Raw genomic sequence first — 15,165 nt, 5'->3', positions numbered from 1 at the left:
GATAGAGGAGACTAGAGAAGGTAGAGGGAAAGTAAGAAGAGAGAGTACATGGACACACATCTCTAAACACCTTATTATGCAGGATGAGCTCTTCTTATATTCTTCTTCCTGCTGTAAGAGAGTTGTTGTTCTGCCTGCTGCAAACCAGACACTGTTTTAAATCATACTGACAGGTTTGTAAGGCAGTGCCCGAAAATCTCATTCTGTAGGCTTTTCAGCAGTTGACCCACGACTTTGTCCTTTGTCCTTTGGCCTATTCTGCCAACACTGAATATCTTTGTGTTTTAGTGCTTTGGTGTAGCAACACAAACGGCACAGCCCAGAGAGACTCTCTGCTATGAATATGCAAAACATGTTCACAGTATATGACAACCTCCATGCCTTAAAATGTAAATACTTAAAGTATATAAATACATGTGTAGTCTGTATAATTAGTTAACGCACACGACAAGTGTCATTCTGGTAAATAGACCTATGTACATATTCAATTACACTCTGTTGAAAGCACACATTTTTTTGGTTCTTTGTTTTCTTTTCACAAAAAAATGCCATTTACAGCTTGTATAGAAAATAAAACGTCCTTTTCCCACTTCTCCCTCTCGCACAAATCTGCTCCGACATGTACAAATACACAACCACAGAAGCAGCAAGAAATGTGAAAAGCCAATTAATTCTTGTTTGGAGTTAGATTATCTCCTAGTCCCCATAAAAGAAATGAATCAATATTAATATCCCTTCCCTGTTGTGCACTACGTTTGTTTTTGAACGGGCCCGTCTTCAGATGAAGACATATTTGGGCTGCATTTTACATATTTGTGTAACAGATCAGGGACGGCAAGGAAGAAGAGTGATAAGGAATAGATTCTTTCAGTGAATAGGACCAAATTCCCTTAATACACTGAATCTCCATTGCTTTTCTGACCTTTGTGCGGTAGCTTCCACAGAAGCTACATTTTCCCAAGCATTTCTGAAGTTCAAGCTCATGTCTGAAATACAACTGCTAAGGATCAGTAAGTGACAACACCGGTAAACACGGACCTATATGTGTAGGTGACAGAAGCACTTCCGTATCATGATGACATAACGTACCAGTCCTTGGGCTGATGCCTGCAACTTTGCTGCAGGGATATAAAGACGCACAAGATTGAGTTTACGTGATGTAAAGATGGCAGAGGGTGAGGACGGAGAGGAATTGATTGTGTAGGAGTTGTTGTGGCTTTTTTGTTTGTTTGTTTTTGTTGGCAAATTGGTTTTAGAACAAGGACAGCAGAGAGCACAAGTTGTTGCTTAAAAAACAATTGAACTAAATAATTTTGCCTGCCTATCTGTTTGACTGTTTTATTGATCACTGAGATAGCACTGACTTGGAATGAATTTGGTTCATTATAAAAAAAAAAAAAACCCATAGCTTAGATATAGTAAACTACTTTTGCCATGTTGCTGTAGCTTAGCTTGCTACATTTCCCATAGTGTGGCTTCACTACATTTTTCAAATACCCTGCCAAACATTGACAATGAAAACTGTACTATGTATAATAACTCATCCAACTTTTCACTCATTAAGACCTCACAACTTGAGGGCTTTAACTTCCCAAACATCAGGCGCTTTGATCTAACCTTGGAGCCGAGAACAATCTAATTTTTCATGTTATTTTCCTCTATTACCAAGAACAGTCACTCTGCAAGGCTTCTGAAGAAACTAGACTCTATTTGATGTTCTGTTAAAGTCAACCCCCTCCCTTCTTTCTTCTCCCTTTCCTCCCATCCCTACAGCAGCCTCAACAGAAGCTGAACCAATTCATTAGAAGGCTCAGAAAGTCAATTATGATAATGGTTCCCTTTGCCAGGGGGAGGTGCAAGCTCAGCAAAGCTACATACTTTTTATTGCACTTCTATATATTCTTCAATATATTTTATTTAGACCTCATTTAGATGTGCAAATCAATCGTTTGAAGTATACAGGGCAAAAGGGCTACAGAGAAGAGGAAAGGATAAGAAGGCAGGAGTTGGTTCCAGAGATTCCACACAGTCAAGCAAAGGCGCAGTGATGATAGACGAAGGGTAGGTGTCAGGAGACCATCCACAGGAACCCCTCTTACTTATTCATGCAGCAGCCGAGCATCAGGGAATCTCCCAGCCTCATTATGAAATGTGTATTTGCAGAAGCTCATGCAGCAGTGCAGCTCCTGCTTGAAAGCCTCTGCTTATCCACTCCTTCTTTTCTCTCTTTCTTTTTTAGATCAGATCACTCTAGGGAAGCAATGTCATGCTTCATTCATCGAGAAGCCTCTCCCACTGTCCTAAATCCCTCTTTCTTCTTTTTCTCTAAAAGGGAAAGCTACAGCTAATTTCAACAAGTTTGTGTAGCTGGCATGTAAGGGAGCAGATACCTGAGCTGAAGTTTTTATTTACTTCTCATCTGTTTTTGTGCCAATTTGAGTGACAAGCAGAGAAATGACAGTATTGCACCACTGCACAAGTGCAGTGAAAGCCAAAAAATGTATGCATGCACATTAAAATATGTTCAAATAAACATTTTGGGGACATATATTCTGCTGTTAAAATGCATACTGTAAATACTATAAATAGGCTCTTCACAAAGCCATTGTGTAATTATAGCTTAACACTGCAAGTAATGCAAAGCAGTGTGCTTTGGTTTGTAGTGAGGGCAGTAGCCTAGGCCCACTCAGCATTTGGAGTTTGGAGGGTGGTGGGTTTTTTTGCCTTTATAAAGCCTCTATTTACTATTTATTTATTGTTGTCACAATTGAGTAGCTGTTTATATTGTGTATATACTATAAATATCATATCCACCTACCTCATGTACATAATAAAATACTGTACACTGTAGTTTTGTGTCTGTTTCTTTTTAGCTTGTTGTCCTGTGTAAGTATATAGAGAGCAATGTAAGACCAGAGGGAAATTCCATGTATGTGTACACATACCTGGCCACTAAAAGTGATTCTGATTCTCCCTAACGTCCTCTGTAAACCACAGCATGTCCAGCTAAGTAACTTAATACATAGTAACTAGGGCTGGGCACGTAAACGCATTAATTAATTAATTAATGCCGACAATTACGTAAAAAAAATATTATTTTGAAAGTCTGTTGATTAACCATTTGTCAAAGGAGGGTGGGATGTGGATCAGCCCAGTAATCACCCACCCAGACAAGCAGTGGAGACTTCGACATACTACGCTGGATGCAGCATGTGGGAGAAGTAGATAAAAAAAAATAAAAAAAAAAGTAAGATGCCATAGCAAAGTGGATAGCTACACACTGCATGCTGATTAGTATTGGGGAAGATGTCGGTGTTAGGAACGTTCTTAAAATCACAACTAAGTCGCTTGGCCCCACGGGATTGCTTTTTGCACCAGTGATCAGACAGGAAGACAAGTGCTCCGTGAGTAAACAGCAGGCGCTCTATGGATAGTAACAATGGCAAAGGGTTTTGTATGCTACACAGCTGTAGCCTATTTAACTTAAGTTAAAATTATACATAACATACCTGATACACTTACATCTAGTTTTGCAGGGATGCTCTTCCATGCAAATTCCCTCCTGTTGATGCCCTGATAACTTTAGTAAACAGTAATAGATTCTGGAAACTCGCAAACAGTGAGTATCACTCTGTCTTCCAATGATTTGTGCTGCACGTCACATACAAAAAGTTCAAGACAATTCAACTTCGGCGACGGGCGTGCAAGTGAGGCGAGCACTTCACCCCACTCTAACACGAACACTTGCTAATGAACATAGACTGTTTATGCTGCTACCTGATAAAAGAAAAATGTGTCTGCTAATAACTGTTTAGAAAAAAACAAGAACCTGTTTCTCAGAAGGTGCCTGTTATGATCGTGGCTCTGGACTCTGATGGCAACTTGTTTTAACAAGCTAGATAAAAGGTAATGCCCTGGCAGTGGCAAATAGCTTTGGTTTTATATTTGATTTGATTACATTAATGTTTAAGTTCAGATTTGCAAGAAATATTTTATTGCTACTGTGTAAAGGGAATACTGCTGGTAAAAAGCACCTTATTTGTTTAAAGTGTTTGCAAACCATGTTATTGCACTTTTGTGTATATAGCAGTACATTTAAATTAAAAGTGTGAAATATACTACTTTAGAATTCATTATTCAATTTTGCATTTAACTATGCGATTAAAAATTCTAATCGTTGCACAACACTAATAGTAACCTAACTTAGCATTACTTCCAAACCAGCGTCATTGGCTAACATTTTGTGAGGTTACTCGTCACATCTAAAGGGGCTTCTTTCCAAATAGCACATCCACTGTGAAGTATTTCACCACATTGTGGCTTTGTGGCTCCTGTATCACTTTAGGCAGGCCTGGACTCAAAAAATCAGCCGAGGCATTTTTGGCCCAGGCGGCACACCACAATCGGTCAGACACCCCTCAACAATGCGCCATCCTTGCAGTCCTCTTAAAGATGTGAATCGACTATAATATTCCCCCAATCTACTATAAATCTGAGTAGTAAGTGCTATGGATAAGTGTACCAGTGCAAGTGGATCAGTGTACTCATTCGCACTCATTTAGGCTACTGACTCCCTGGTGATCAGAGGTGGCCATGGAGTACACAACTCATACTTAAGTACAAGTAAATGTCAAAGAAAAACACTCTGCTAGAAGTCACAGTATCATTTAAAATTATTAAGAGATCCAGAATTGCTGGAATTCCCTGTCAAAGCTGTACAGTTTCAGGAATAACATACTGGGAATTAGCAAGTAGCTGTTTATTCAATGAATGCATGTCATGCATTTTCTTAATACAATAATAATAGTATTCATTAATTTTAGTAACGTTTTACAGATGTTGTGTAATAGGCCATATTTTACAGTACCATCTTTATAAGGCAACCTTCAGCCTAGTAATCTTTATGATTTTATCAAAATAATGGACCTAGGTCACACACAGCAGTGTGGGCTTAGTCAACGTGACAAAATAACCTCATCTAGTCAGCCATTAGAATAGTTAGCCATAGTTGACTCCATAAGTGAACTATAGCTACAAAAACAATGCCTAATAACTTCTGCTGCACTAGTGATCACCAGCAGTAGGTAACAGTCTCACTAAATGACAGCAATATTATTATTGATGATTTTAATTGATATATTCATCATTATCATCACTATGGTATGGCGCACACACCCTACCTCTGTGCTCCCCCACTGGAGGTCCCTGTTCAACTACTCCATGCTTACAGCTTCACCTACGCGCTCCTCCTGCTCACCATGTCCCTTCAGCCCTGTCATGGTGACTCTGTCCCTCTGCTTCGCTGTCACACGCATCCTCCTTTGCCTGGCAGTGGCCACGGCTCTCCTTTAGTCCTTCACTTGGCTGCACAATGTCTGGTACGGCAGGTGATGTAGAAGCTACTGCATTGCAGACCCGGTAGCAAACATTTGTTATTTTGGCACATTTGGCGGCATCCGTCAACCAAGAAGCAGAGGGGAAGGGGCTAGTAAGAGATGTGATTGGGCCAGCCCAGTGTCGGTACAGAAAATGAACCAATGGGTCACTGTGGGTGCTTCATGAGCCGGTTGTTAGCCCATTTTTTTAAATGTTTTATATAAATAAATTATTTAAGTAATATCAGCCCCAAGTGTGCGTCTCCCACTGGGCATTTGCCCGGCATGCCAGATTACCAATCCACCCCTGACTTTAGGCTACTATTAGAAGCACTGTCCTGCTTTTTATTGAATTTGGGGAAATTTACACTCCAGCAACCCTAGTCAAACACGTTACCCGAGATCACATTACATTTGTAAAACACATTGATTATTCCTCATACTAAAAGTCTTTCCTTTTGTTGTTTTTTAAAATTTAAACATAAATCTAACCCTGGTCTTGCATGTCCAAATACATAAGTGACTTAACAAGGTTAAATGAAATAAGACTTATGTTACTTGGACTAACAAGCTTAATGCAATACAAGAACAATGTTCTGTCTTTATTCCATGTATGATTTTTCTGCACGGATCATTAGCTTGTGAGGATGGAGTCATTTTGTCTGGGACATGCAGCTTTAGCAACGGTGACCAGACGTTTTCAACATTCCAACATTTCAGCCTAAATAGATGTTAAATCATCTTCTGTCTCACTCATCATTTCCTAACCCAATATAATTGTGCATGAAGGTGTGTTCAAAACAATTTACAGTCCCAGTTAGGATGACAATATTTGACATCCTATCTTAGGCCTCAGTCTTTTAGCATATCTAGTAGTATGTAGCCAACAAGTGAATATTTAAGACCCTTTTGAAGATTGACGTTTTACAACAAGTCAGCTGGGAATGTTTAAAAGTCAGACAGTAACAGCATTTTCATGGAGCTAACGTTAGCTTACCTAGCTATAGCTACAGCTGAGAAAATCTGCCAGTGACAGTTGTCATTTTGGCTGACAAAATCCACAGTTGCAGGCTAGAAATGTAAAGCCTACTTTTGGCTGCCTCTGTCTAAAATCAAGAACCCATGTTGTCAAAAAAAACATTTTGAGTGGTAAATCTGGCACTATTATCGTTGAAAACGACACACAAGCTGTCAGAATGGAGTGCTCAGCAACCATAACAAATGGGAGTGGGATTTAGCAAACAGTCATTTATAATTTTTCTTAATTTGAAAGTGAATTAAGATTCTACCAAGATAATAATATATCCACCATATTGCAGCCCTCTTCTGTTCTTCAATCCCCTTTTCAGTTGAAAGGTCACTCCCCAGCTCAAAGTTCAGGTGGAACACATTTGTATTTCTGCCTCATATGATGCCAACTCCACACCGCGTTGCTCACCTAGATTCATTTCTGTGCCTTCTACCTCGGGCTTAGAGGGAGCCATGCCTCTTCACTGGTGCTATGCCACTGCCATTAGAGTGAGGCGGTACCCGTGGCATGAAATTAAGGAGAGCTGAGGCCTATTGAGCAGCTCAGCTGATAGAGGCAGGGGATAATAAATCCACTGGGGATGGATGTGGCAGCCCATATAGCCTCAGGGGCACTCAGGGTCCCTTTATTAGTGTGGCTATTTTCACCCTCTCCCTCAACAGCCTGTCTCTTCATTGAGCAGAAGCATCAACACACACACACACACACACACACACACACTCTGATGTACTGTGTGTACTCTTTCTCCCAGCTCTTTCATAATGAGGGAGATGGAGTTGATGATGTATGCGGTATGTTGTAAAATGAGTGTCCCTGTTGATTAGAAACCATGAAAGACTTACTTGACCTTTACTGAATGTGCGCAAACTGTTTGAAAACGATAGACATGCATTGGAGTGGGATAGCTGCTGCATACAAAGGTCACTGAAGAAGTACCCACACTAAAATCATAACTCCCTTAAACAATTTGGCTGGCTGTATTTTATATAATCAATATATATATATATATATATATATATCAGTCTGTGGCTCTCGGCCCCAAGCCAAGGTCTATGGCATAGGGGAATATCTACATCAGGCTTTAGCAACACAGGCAACACTTGTTTCTGGAATCAATTCATTACAGATTTTGGTCTTTTCATGGTATTTGTTGAAATCATATGATATCATAATTGCCTCATAATGTGCATGTGTGTTAAAACTTTCCTGTCAGTAGTTAAATAACATCAGAATGAAAAAGTGCAGAAAAGTCCCGTATAGTATCCAGACAATATACTGTAGGTGTCAGAGGCTAATTAATAAATTATTAATTTACAGTAGGTGCCATAGGCATTCAGTATGTGGATACTTTTATTTCATGCACAACATGTTCATACATTGATAAAAAGGAAACACGCATAGGTCACAATTTGTTGCACTCATAAATACAGTATATAAAAATGTAACTATGCATGTTTGTTTATATAGCATCTTTCAACAACAAGAAAAAAAGGCAAAACTGTGTACATAAACACATGGTAAATGGTAAAGAATGTGTATATAAATACAGTGTGTGTGTTTGCGTAGGTTTTTCTCCTTGAACAGTAAATCTGTCTTTGTGTGTGACAGTGGTATGAAAAAGCAGAGAAGAGCAGCAGGGACTGCAAGATTAAACACAAAGTTGGCAGAGTTTCATTCAATCCTACGCAACACTGGCGCAAAGGGAGCGCTTTTCTGAGGGCTTTTCATAACCCTCTCCGTTATGAATTGCTGCTTATGTAATTGGTTGGCGTTCAAGCACCAACCGACCATGCACCAGGAAATGAGGAAAAGCCTGGAAAATGATGTGACGTCACATCTGAAAAGCTAGGAATTCACTGCAGTCTTACACATTACAAAACCCAGTGTGGATCCTGCATAATGTTATTATAAACAAATACTTTTCACATCTTTAATGCAGCCTCAACATAGAGAAAGAGACAACCCTGAATCACCTTTAAAAACAACCTATTATTTTCATCATATAAAAAAAAGCAGGGCTTTAAATATGACAGTCTGACAGCAAACACAAACAATTAAAAGTACACTATAACACAAATCTGCAGTTGTGCACTTGTTTCTTATTGGATTTTATTCCTAAGAAAGGCTTCACTCTTTCTTAAAACAATGCATAAAGTCTCTTTGGTCATCTGGTTATCTACACTTCAATAATTAAGATACTCAACTTGACCATATTTTAATGGAAGTCTTGGCTTAAACTCAAATTATAATCCTGGTGTAATTATAATCAAATCAAAATGATTCCTACCAGTTTCTTTGCCATCTGTTCTTTTTTACTTAATATCATGTTTTCTTTCTTTCTATCTTTCCTCCCTCCTCCCTTCCTTCTTTCTTCCCTTTCTGCAGGATTTTAAGGACACAGTCGCTTGAATGGTATTATAACAATGTGAAGAGTCGCTTCAAGAGGTTCGGCAGCGCCAAGGTTTTGAAGACTCTGTACAGAAAGCACATTATAGAGAGAGGAGCACTCTCTGATCTCCCAGGTAACTTCAGCCTCTTCATCCAGTTTTGTAAAATCAGCCATGCATGGTTTTTGTTGCTTATTTTTATCATTTTGATTTCAGAGCAGCCTTCTGTCTCTGTGCAACGTTGTGTCATGTTGTGATTAAAGCAATTTCACCAATTTGGCTGGAAACATTAAAAAAAGGCTTCATTTGAGATGCAAAGTTCTGGCCAAACATTAGATTAAACACAGACACAGCTTATTTGATTGCTCATTAGTTTGCTTAGTTAAATCACTCACTTTATTTCACACATTTTGTTCTCTCACTGACTGAGTCGCTTGATTACTTTCTAACTGGCATGTAGAAACAAATATTTTCCCACAAACAGGCGCACACACACACATTTCAAGGGTTCAGTGTGGTTATCTATGTTTTTTACCTTTCTTTACAGTTAAATGAATTGAATTTAATCATAACATTGTTTTTTGGATTTGGGGAAAGCCCTTTCTTCCTTGGCTGCAGTTTAATTTTGAAAAAATGCTCTTTGCTGCTGTTGCACCTGTGGATGTGATGTGAACTTGCATTTTCCGTGTGTGTGTGTGTGTGTGTGTGTGTGTGTGCTGACGGTGACAGACTACGGGTGAGCTGCCCCACAGGACTCATCCTGCCAGTTAATCCCTGCAGCAGCTTGGGCCACTTTGCCTCCTCAGTGAATTGTGCCCATCTAGGACAGCAGCGGGGCAGCTTTTATCCAGCATCCCCCTCTCTAAATAATATTGTTTTGACCCGGCTGCAACATGATCGGTCTGCGTCCGTGGCTGTATACAAGCCATTATTTCAAGTCCTGGTACATGGGATTAAATGGATACAGAGAGCACAGAGGGGATAAATCAGGTCAGACTTGAGGCAGAAATGGATGAGGTTGAGATGAGTATAGAATACACCATGACCAAAACTGTTAGTTTTTTACCATGGTATGGTATATAAGTTTATTTTGTCTGTAATGTATAAAGTGAAATGGTAGGCCTGAATAAGAAATGTCTGCTACTCAGCTAGCTCAACTATTTGGAAATGCTACAATAGTTAAATTTACATCTGTTATTACTGCAACATTCTCGCATTTTCCTTTTAGCAGACAGCATGTCTAACCATTGTGAAAGCTGCTATTGACTATGTTTATGGGCTGAAATAGCTCACTGCAAATCTAAAAATATGTTGGTCAGAAAGAAGCTTATAAGTATTTCGCCTAATAGCATAGTACGTTGGTTCAGTTCTTTATTGTCCCACAACAGGAAAGTATTTTTCCAGCAAGGCAGCACAAAAAAATAGCACATAAACACAATAAATAGTTGAAAACATTAAAAGTGCTGGTACTGCCCAGACAATACAGAAAACAGTAAATAAGTGCATGTGATAAAAATAAGAGTGGGGATCACAGAAAGAGCTAAGCATTAAAGTGGCTTTAATTCTTTAGTTGTTTTTATAGCTATACTGTACAGTCATAGTCAGCAGTGTTAAAAAAATAAAATAAAAAGGATGAAACACAGTAATGGATTAATTTCCCCCTGACAGACATTTTTGGACATTTTACAGTTCATTTACTTCATTTTTCTAACATGATAGAGTTCCACTCTAAAAAGCTTTGCCAGGGCAATCATGAGGTTTGTTGTGAGTGGACAAAATGCTTCTCCTTCTAAACCTCCAGTTTGCTGATTTCCTCTTCACTTGCTTCCCCTAATCATCTTCCCTCCTCCTGTTCCCTTCCCACTCGTACTAGCTCTCTACTGTCCTCTATTTTCTCTTCTCCTCTCCTCTCCTCTCCTCTCTTACATCATCTCGGTTGGAGATGGAAGGATTATGTGACTCTGCTGCTGGTCTCCCAGCTCGCATGAGCCTAGCAGATTATACCGCTTCCAGTTCTCAAATACTTGCATCGCCTCTCCCTCTAACTGGCTAGCTGACTTGCCATATGATTATGGATATACTGTGATGTGTGTGCATGTGTAGTAGGCCCTGTAGGTTGCTTGTGTGTATCTTGATATTTAAGTTTAGGTCAGATATTGTTGCCTCGCACAGGAGAACCTGATATATTGGCTGGTGAAGATCTGATTTCATGTGTTTTCAGGAAAATGTTGTTTTTCTTTACCCCCTCACCCAGCCCCCTTAATGTCATATATCAGATTGAATTAAAAGAGATTGTGAAAATGTCAACAACAAAAAAAAACAACCAAAAGGCCATACCTGTCAAAAATATGATTGGGTTTTAATTTATTTGAAAGAAAGTGCCTTTTACAACCTCTTTTGCAGCAAATAGTGGGATGTGTCAAGTGTTTTAACACGTCTATATAAAAGTAACAGATTAACATGGTGTATATTAAGATGTCAGTGCTTTCAATAGAACGGAATATAATGAGATTTTAGTTCAGCAAGTAAATCAGCGCTAGACTGGGAAAAAAAATTACATAAAGATGTTGCTCATTAACAAACTGACGTTACGCCATCGTGCTCTGTCTACTTTGCTCCAAGAAAAGGAGCTTTTTGTTATGTAGCCCAGAACCTCTGCCAGAATTTTAATATTGGTTTCCTCTCCTCATGCATATAGAAAAGCAGTCACAGGAATGAAAAGTGTTTACCAACCATATGTGAAATGTAGGCTTCCTCGATACGTGTACTAGTAAAGAACATTTCATTTTTTTGATGCATCGCCAAGGGGCCAATGCTCGTGAAATCAATTCTGTACGAGTGTGAAATGGCAGCTGACATGACAGTCTGTGAGAGAGAGTCTGTCATGTCCCCAGAGATAATGTGTGACCTTCAAACAAACAGGAAGAGAACGGGGAGCTAGCAATTTGTACATTTCATTTGTCCATCATCTCCGGTGGAAGGCAGTGATGCTGCAGTGTGGCCTGTAACAAATACCATACCATCCTGTGTGTATATGTGTGTATATATGTATGTGCGTGTGTGCACGCAGGAGAAAGTGGGAGTGTGGCTCAGCATGATAGATGTGGTCCCTGGAGAGTCTTAACATTAAACATGGATGAAGAATACTGTAGAATTGACTGAAGTCCTAACTTAAAACATCTGTCTTATATACTTTGCACTTGAGCAGCTGAATTTCATTAATTTAATTAATGCCTTGACGCCAGTACAGTATGAAATGAAACACATTAATATGCACAGAAGTTGTATTTACTCATACGTCAGTGAACCCTGAACAGTCTTAGCCTGCGGTGCACAAGAAGCTGTGTGTCAACCAACTTAAATGATAAGATGTGACAGAAAACGGTGAACACATTGTATAGTGTTGTGGTAAAGGTTAGCGGGAAAGGAAATTCTTTCAATCAAGATAAGCACATGGAGCATCTTTCACTTTCTAAATTAAACCACCATTAATTTAAAAAGTTAATTGATAGAACAACAATATCAATACAAGTGTCTAAGCACATTTTTGGGATGGACAGTAGTTAGTCAATCACCATGTAAGGTTGGTTACCTCAAAATACACCCATTTGCTGCCAATAATTACATGTGAAGATCAATACCACACCTGTGTCTGTAAGACGGTACTCAGTAATAGTATTACTTTTCCCAGTAACAAGCAGTGAAAGGGATTACTATTTCCAAAACAGTAATAATATTACAGTTACTAATCCAAGTAACACTGCGTCACTCCGTTACTGGAACGCACCATCCTTGACGTGAACGCGACTGCGCAGCTGGTCAGCGGCATCGGACCTTATGTTGTTCAAGTCAGCTGTTAGCCAGGAAGCTAAAGGAAGAATGGAGAACGAGGGAGAAAGGTGTTCTTTCCACAGCTGGAACAATTGTCATAATTGTGTCACAGTCTAAGATGCAAAGAAGATTGTCATCTGTTGTAAACTTTGTGCGACCAGCAAAATCTTTCAACTGCAGACAATTCTACATCTGATCCTGAAGCATCTTCTGACGTGAAACTCATAGAAAGAAACTCCGGCCGCCACTGCTAGTAATGATGCACTTGTCGGAAGAGAGTAGCAATAAGCCACTTTTGTAAAAGCACTAAAAACATACTCCTGACTGCTGTTATGAGTTATGATAAGTTAAAAAGTCGGGGGAGACTGCTTTGTATGGGGGGGTAGGTACTGAAAGTAATATAGTAATGTAACGTAACTAGTTACTTTTATCACCCAGTAATAAGTAAAGTAATATTATTACTTACAGGTAATAAGTTATTAGAAACTTATTACAATGTCTGAGTAACTTGCCCAGCACTGTTAATTAGTGAGCATTAGAGGTGCTGGTAGGCAGGTTTTGTTACCTTCTGACAGAGCCAAGCTAGCTGTTTCCCCATTTCCAGTCTTTGTGCTAAGCTAACCAGCTGCTGGCTGTAGTTTCATATTTACCATGCACACCATATTTACCTTTAAAGAGTATGTTTAAAAATACTGACATGTATGAGGACTTGCACCACCTCTACTTTTTTGTATTCTTTTTTTATCTCTTGCACTATACATGATTCTATACAGCTGTGGCTGTGCGTCTCTCTAAAATGTATCCGCTGTGAATAAATCAGTAAGCACACTCACTAATACTTGTAATTTTTGTAACAGCTCAGCTATTGGTTTAATATCTCCATCACAGTCATTTTTATACATCACTCCTAACCTATCTAGTCTGGTTTCATGGTATAGCATCATAAAATTCAGCATGAAATACAATGTGATGAGTCTGTTATGAAGTATCAAAAGCAGGAATGGTGATTTATTTAATTTATTTTTTGACACCTAAATCTCATTCATTTCAAACGGGGGATTACTGTTGTCCCAATTTCTCCTGCCTTTTGTGTTTGCTATCACATCCCTCCAAATGTCTGTGGGAGGCTTTCCACCTATCCAGTAAGATGAAGTTGACTCGAGAAATGTTCAAATATATTATCACCTCCAACCATGCTATTCTCTCTGGTGGGGGAAATGAGAGAGGAGAAGCAGAGGAAAACCTGTGCAGCGTTTTGAAGCTTTCTATGGCTACAGCCGTCCTTTCAGTCACATAACAAAGGAAGAGACGATGTCCTTGCACTATATGTCTGCCGTTAATATAGCCAGACTCAACCACACCTGATAGTAGCTTAGAATAGTGCAATAATGCACTTTGTAACCGGGAAAGACAGGTTTTAAAAAAACAGTATTGTTTGTCTTTTCTTAATGCGCAATTATTGTACTGTAAAAATATTCTTTCATCAATGTATTTTTCCTACTATGTTTCGTGTGTGCTTGTTTGTTTATGCTCTGTAGGTATGTTTTGTGTTTCCGTGTCTGGATGACACATAGCATATTAGAACAGAGCTGCAGTAAGTTAAAGGATGTGTAGAAAATTAGTATTAGACAAATTGCTAGAGATAAACACAAGGACTGCAGCAGTATTTGTCTGTTGAGTTTCTGTTTCCGCTCCAACGGGAATTTGGCTGACCACTGGGCTGCTGGTCAGATTGTTGTTGGCTTACGGATCAGCTGATTGTATTTTGTTGGTGATCCGAACGGGAGCTTTTTTCCCTCGTCACATCTCCATCACTATTATACAACGTTTATGAGCCGGTGACAATGTCTGACAAATGGGCTTCCATTTGAGCTGCTGAAGAGCTTTTCAGCGTTCACTGGCTGTTTTGTTGGAAAATCAAACACAAAAGTTACAGAGTAAATAAATATAAACTGGTAACTGAGCTGCAACGTTGCAATTGGGGTCATTGTTCAGTGTAAATTAAGGTTTCCACTGATTGCCTTCAAATCTGTAGGTGTGTTTCTGAAATCCTAGTTCACTCTTTGGCCCAATTGTTATTTATCTTGTGTCGTTATGCACAAAAACTGGTTGCTACCACTTTGTATGGGCCGAGCAAGGTCACATAATGAATCTTCAAACATTTACATTTTTCTAGATGTGAGGGACATTTCTTTTTTTCTTTTTTTTTTACATTTTACAGCTGTTATTGTGCAGCAAAGCTAAATGAATACAAATACCTTACCTAGAAGGAGGATTTTCACACTCCTCAAGCAGAGTGAGCATTGTGCACTATGCTGTTAATCTATTTCTGTCGGTTACTTAGCCAGTACCTGTCTCAACCTTCAACACCGAACTGCAGTGTTGAAGGTTGTAGTTGGTACTAGAAGTAGTGACAGAACAATGTGAACAGTGACCTTGGTTCCTCTGCTGTTCTCCTCGGCCGAAACAGTGTAGCAGAATGTAACAAAACACAAGGACCTCCTGATTCACCTGGCTGCCAAGAGATTTGTACTCATTCAGG

Source organism: Micropterus salmoides, unplaced genomic scaffold (genome assembly GCF_014851395.1).
Source record: "Micropterus salmoides isolate LMB-PRFRI ecotype aquatic unplaced genomic scaffold, ASM1485139v1 Ms_hic_scaffold_9, whole genome shotgun sequence".
Classification (NCBI taxonomy): domain Eukaryota; kingdom Metazoa; phylum Chordata; class Actinopteri; order Centrarchiformes; family Centrarchidae; genus Micropterus; species Micropterus salmoides.
The sequence above is the reverse complement of the archived record's forward strand: the minus strand, read 5'-3'. Positions refer to the sequence as shown.